The sequence below is a fragment of the Gracilinanus agilis genome, chromosome 3, assembly GCF_016433145.1.
Source record: "Gracilinanus agilis isolate LMUSP501 chromosome 3, AgileGrace, whole genome shotgun sequence".
NCBI lineage: Eukaryota > Metazoa > Chordata > Mammalia > Didelphimorphia > Didelphidae > Gracilinanus > Gracilinanus agilis.
Window position 1 is genome coordinate 359942066 of NC_058132.1, and position 6695 is coordinate 359948760.

The window sequence follows — 6695 nt, forward strand, 5'->3', positions numbered from 1 at the left end:
ACTCTCTACTAGCAGCAATGCAATGATCCAGGATAATTCAGAGGAACTTATGAGAAAGAACATTATCCACATCCAGAGAAAGAACTGTGGGAAGAGAAACATAGATGAAAAATATATGACTGATCACGTGGTTCAATGGGGATATGATTAGGGTTTTTATGTTAAAAGTTCACTCTACTGCAAATATGAATAACATGGAAATAGGTTTTGAACAATATGACATGTATAACCCAGTGGAATTGCTTGTCAGCTCTGGGATGGGGAAGGAAAGAGAGGAGGAAAAGAACATGAATCATGGAATCATAGAAAAATATTCTAAATTTTAAAATTAAAAAATAAAAAAGATCAGGTTATGAAGAATTTGGAATGACAAATGGGATTTTATATTTGATCCTGAAGATAATAGGGAACCACTGGAATTTTCTGAGGGCAGATTGGTGAGACAGTGGATAGGGTGCTGGGCCTGGAGTCAGGAAGACTCATCTTCTTGGGTTCAAATTTCAACTTCAGACAGACATATAAAACTCCTGCCCACCAGGCTCTGCCCAAGTTTTCCCAGGTGAGTGAGATTGTTCTACGGTCTTTCTTTATTCCCTTTCACCTAGGACTGCATTCTGAAATTTAAAGCATCTATGGCCCAGTTACCCAATCCTTTCTACACCTAGAATATGAAGCTCTTCTCTCAGGGAAATGAGGAGATAATCGCCTCCACTTTTTGTTAGACTTTTCTTCAGGTCAAATCCTTACAGCAAGATGAAGCCTGTTTTCTATCTCCTGCTCTTTCGCATCCCATTTCTTGGGCTGATATCCCCTGGCAATGATGACTGCACCTTAGACTTGGCTGTGGATGGAAAAATATCAGCAGCCCTTTTTGCACTAGGTAACTGACATGGGGAGAAGTTAAGTGTGAAAAACCAGGTTCTTTATGCTAGGCTCCAGGCTCCTCCCCAAATCGAACTCTAGACTTTTAAGTTCTTTAGTCCATGTACCACTGTCTTTTGGTCCCGGAGCACAATCTAAAAGCACAAGTTTTCCCAAAGGCTGGCTCCAGGATCCCCAGTGGGAAAGCAGGAGAGTCACAGGAGAGAAAGTAAGAGAAAAGATTAGATGGACAAAGAACATTCAACTCCCTCCTTCTCTCCCTTTTAGGGGGTCAGCCTGAAGCTAAGGGGTCAAATCTCTTGTACAACTGTGGTCATGAATGGCACACTGGCTTCTTGTCCTGAAGGTAAGCGACTGGAGTGAAGATACACGTCCACTCCACATCCCAAGCTCTTATCTTCCCTCAAACTTCCTCCTATTTGTCCTCTACTCTAATGTTGCTACTGAATCAGGCTTAGTCTTCCTCCTACTAATAAACACAAATACTTTCTTCTTTGTCTTCATTTCCTCTTAGAAATTGGTGCTTGGGGTTATCTATTTTCCATTTGCCCCTCACTCCATTTCTTTTCTTCCCCTCTTATGCCTCCTTATATTCCTTACTCTCTTTCTCAAATCCTCTCCCCTGACCTCCATGTTGCCTGTTTGTCCCCTCTCTCTCCCCTGTCTCTCTCTCTCATGTTCCCTCACCCACTGCTTCAGCTCAACATCCAGAGAGAAAGGGTATTGGGGTAGGAGTGGGAGGATTTAGGAGTGGGGCATAAGAGGGTGTTCTCTCTCCTCCTAGTATCAAGCAACAACCCTGCCTCCCTTCAGGGACTGTAATCAGCTGTTCCCTGTGGCTATGGTTGTGGCTCCTGGAATGTTCAAATGAGAATATATGCCACTGTCAGTGTAACCTTGTTGACTGGACCAGTGCTCACTGCTGCCAGATGAAAAGGGCAGGTGACCTTGATCTGAATCATGATCCAAACCACACTGGCACTGGTTCCACCCTTGATCTTTGATTGTACCCTAAGTCCTTCTTGACTAATTACCCTCCTCCTTCCCATCTCTGTAGCTCACTGTGAGTCTCGGGTCTTGTTGCTGCCTAACAGATACCTTTTTTTCCTGTATCCCCAGGCTACTATCCCCAACTTCATGGGCTCCTATACTGAGGCAAGACTGAAGCTGAATAAGGAGCTTGGAGAAATTAAGACTGGAGATCAAGAAATAAAAGTCTTTCATTATAGAGAGGGAGCCACAAGTGAGGGTCTAAGGGGAGGGAGAGCATACTAAATCACCAACTTCTTTCCCTCTACCTTCCAAATAAAAGATATCCCACACTTGTCTCTGGTACCTTTAATTGATTACCACTTGAGAAAATCAGTGGTGTTTTTTTTTTTAACTATTATTTGAGGATTGATTGTAACTAGACCATATACTAGTATGTGTGGTCCAACCTTCCTCGATTTTAATTTTTTAAGGTAGTTCTATATTGCTGAAATATTAAGAATTTGGATTTATAAAGTATATATTTTTTAAAAAGGGCCCCAGGAAGAAAAGGTACTAACTTTTGAAACTCTAGTTCTATCTGAGGCTTTCTTTTTGTCTATTCTCTAAAGCAAACCCACTTGGAAACAAAAAGATTCTAGAAGATGAGTTGGGAGTTTGAGAAGGGAAAATCAAATCCTGTCCAATCCCCTAAGGAAGAACAGTAGCTGGCTATGTAGCAAAGAGAGGGAAAGAAGTTAGCCTAGGAAGCTATATAATCATCAGTGGCCTAGATTAAGATTACTTTAGGTTGGGATTTGAATCCTATGCTCTGTAATTTATCAGTTCTATACTCTGAAATTATTTGATTGCGCCTTCTTTCTCTTAGTTTCTAATAAAATTATCTTAAGAAAAACTTTGCCTCCATCTCAGATAAATTAAGGGAAAGAAAAGAAGCATACATTCTCTTGTTAGTCAATTTTCAGTCATGTCCAGCTCTTTGTGGCCCCATATGGGGTTTTCTTGACTAGTGGAGCAGTTTGCTATTTCCTTCTTCAGCATACATTTTAGAGTCAGGAAACTTTATTTTGGTTGGGGAGAGAGGGAGAGAAGCATCAGTGGGGAGCACAATCACTGGGAAGACCAGAAGCTAAGAATACACTGGTAATAATGAAAAAGCTACCACCCCAACCAATTCTGGGAGATGGCCTATAGTAGTGAATAAGTCATTTTCAAGAGTAAATTTCAGAGAGGACTGACCCTGAAGTAGGACCCTAAGTGCTTGGCATCTCCCTGCCAAGGCAGTTTACGTAAGGCAAACACATTTATGAGAAGATATCAAATGCTGTACTCTAAGATAAGCAAATTATAGGTACTGAACTTAAATAACAATTTCTTCTTGGCTCAGTTAATAACAGCTCTAGGCCATTACATTTTCAAGTCAGCCATATTAGCTTTATTCTCTTAGAAGGTCTTTAGAAAGACTAGGTCCCTTCTAGGAGTAGAAATCCCTTGGAGTCACATAAACTCTAGATTCCATGACTAGATTTCTCTGAAATCCCTTCACTTTCCAACCTAAGATCTAGCTACAAAAAGGCTTCTCTCCAACTTCTCAATAGACTCCTTTCTTAATCTTGTCCCCAGATTGGATTATTCCTCCTCTTTAACTTTCAAGGTACCTTTTCATATTCCCTGATTCCTCATCACTTAGAAGTCATTATAAATTAGTATGTTAAACCTTACATCTGAATAGCGAATTCATAACATTAAAGTTTTGACTACCACAGAAATGAGTATAAAAAGCAGAATATGATATTTCATTACAAAGCTAGGATATGGGCTTGGCCTCCTAGATAAAGATCAGAAACAATGGTTAGAATAATATATTTGATTCAATATGAGTCAACCATATTGGTTTATTAACCAAAAAATTCAATCAAACTGCAACTGGAGACATATAATTAAAGAATAACAGAAGTGATAGTCCTATTGAGCTCTGTCCTAATCAAACCAGTTGAGTACCATGTTCAGTTCCAAATACTATATTTTAGGAAAGATTTTAAAATGTTGATGCATGTCCAGAATAAGGTAAGCAGAATGGCAGAAGTGCTAAAGACCATGCCATACATATTTCTGTTGGAGGAATTGAGAATATTTGGGGGGGCTGTGATAGAATATAGTCTTCAAGTTTTGCAGAGCTTTCAAGTAGAAAATGGATTTAGAGGACAGAAGTAGACATAATGAGTATAAGGTACAAAATGAAAAATTCAATCTCAAAAGAGGAGAATTGTCCACACATGGAATGGACTGCCTTAGGAGGTCTTCAAGCAAACTGGATGTTTCATTTTTTTGAACATATTATATATACTATTGTTCAGGTACAAGTTGGATTAGATGGATGCTGAAATTATCTTATATCTCAGATTCTGGAATTTTATGACTTGGCTTAATGCCAAATATAAACTGTTCTGAAGATAATTATGAAAACTCATATTTACAATAGTACTTTAGAGCTTAAAAAAAGACTTTCTTTTCTTCTTTTTTTTAAATCCTTACCTTCCATCTTAGAATCAATACTATGTATCAGTTCTAAGGCAGAAGAGCAGTAAAGACTAGACAGTGGGAGTTAAGTGACTTGCCCAGGGTCACATAGCTAGTAAGTGTCTGAGGCTAGATTTGAACACTGGACCCTGGCTCTCTAACTAGTGAGCGACCTACTTGCACCCTAAAAAAAAAAAAAAAAAAAAAACCTTTCTGAAAAACAGCCTCAGAGATGGGAGTGAATTGCCTAAGGTCACACTGCAAAGATGAAATCTGCATTTGAACTCAGATCCTCTGATCCTCTGCCTGGGTGTCCAGTGCTCTTTCAACAACACCACATTACCAGTTCATGCTTAAGTCAATTAATCATAGTTGACAAAAGAATTATGAAGAACAATGAACACACCCTCCTCTCTTCCCACTCCACAATCTTTGCTGATTCATCCCAAAGATAAAGTCATGATTAGCAATCTGAGAACATAAAGTTCACCCTGCTTCCCCAGGAAGTATCTCCCTGTTGCCTATGGGATTAAATGATAAATCCTTAGCCCAGTATTTACCACATTCTACAAGCACACTGGCATTATTCTCTTTAATACATTCTAATTCTTTTTTAAAAAGATATTTTATTTTCCCAAATACATGTAGTAACAATTTTCAGTGTACATTTTCTGAAATTAAGAGCTCCAAATTGTCTTCCTTCCTCTCTTCCCTCCTTGCTCCCAGAGATGGTAAGCAATTTGAACTGGTATATATATATATGTATTATCATGCAAAACATACTTTCCTGTTGGTCATTGTTGTAAGAAAATACTCACATAAAACCAAAACACCAATAAAAACACAAATAAACTAAAGTGAAAAATAGCATGCTTTGATCTGCATTCTGACTCTAACAGTTCTTTCTCTGGAGGTGGATATCATTCTTTGTCATAAATCCTTCAGAATTTTCCTGGATCATTGTTTTGCTGAGAGTTGCTAAGTCTTTCACAATTAATCATTCCACAATATTGCTTTTACTATGTACACTATTTTCCTGGTTCTGCTTATTTCATTCTGCTTAAGTTCATATAGGTCTTTCTAGCTTTTTCTAAAATCATCCTGTTCATCATTTCTTATAGCACAATAGTATTAATCACAAGTATATACCACAATTTGTTCAGCCATTTTCCAACTCTTTGCCACCACAAAAAGAGCTGCTCTAAATATCATACATTCTAATCATAATTCAAGCTTCCATCTCCATTGTCGTAGAAATTTTTATCCCACCGCTCTGATATAGACAATTTAGTTAAACAAAGTCAAAAAGCCAAATTTCTCCAAGTCAAGGTAGAATTTTAGAGTTTATTGGAAGAGGGCCAAGTCTCCCAGGTAAACCCAGAATCTCGCACATGTTACATAGTTGGACCCCAATGAGAGACAAAGACAGGCAGAAGAGACCTGGTTTATATACTAGGACAGTAACAAAGTGAATATTTCCAAACAAGGATTATGACATGATAAGACACAGCATCATGTAGATATTTTTTAGAAACTGTTACCCAACTACAAAAGTGATTGGTTAGTTCATTTAGGAAAACCCATATTTGTCTAAAGGTCAAATCACAAGACAATACCTTTATTTAGAGAATAGTGATGACCACCATTACCTCAGAATCATCTGATCTAGGGAGAGGATGGTTATTTCCCAATAAGGAAGTGTGTGCATACTTGCTCTATATCAGAACATAATGCACCATATTGGGACATGAAATTCAGATGGTCAGCATCTCATGATAGAAAGGAAGTATGACTTAGGGAGGGGTTAGAAATCCCCTTAGAAAGAAGTTTTATGTTTTAGTTAAAGATCCTTATAAAAATCATGAATTCTACTAATTATAATTAAAATTATAATGGAATTATACTAATCACTTTAGAATCACAATATTGATTATCTTAAACCTATCACTATCACTAAAATCCAATCAAGTATAAGGGGGTAGGGGTCTATCTTCCCTACACCATGTTCACTATAAACTATCCTCTCTGCCAGAAATGTATTCCTTGTAAAAACAAAACAAAACCAAAAAAAAAAAAATCCCTTCACTCAAAGCTCAATTCAGATTCCACCTTCTTGAAGCCTTCCCTCTTCACTTCTGCTATAAGTATTCTCTCTCTGTCCTGAATATGTCCTATACTTTTTTGGCTAGACATATTTTTGGTCCCTATCACATTTTACCCTTTATCATACTTTATATATGCTATATCCCCCATGATAGAGTGTATGCTCTTTGAGGGCAAGGGGCATGTTGCTTAGCTCATCT

At 37.9% G+C, this 6695-nt stretch overlaps 1 pseudogene; it reads left to right on the forward strand.

The window, feature by feature from the left end:
* Window positions 1-753: 753 nt before the first annotated feature.
* LOC123241573 lies at window positions 754-1886 on the forward strand (annotated as a pseudogene).
* The last annotated feature ends 4809 nt before the right edge of the window (window positions 1887-6695 follow it).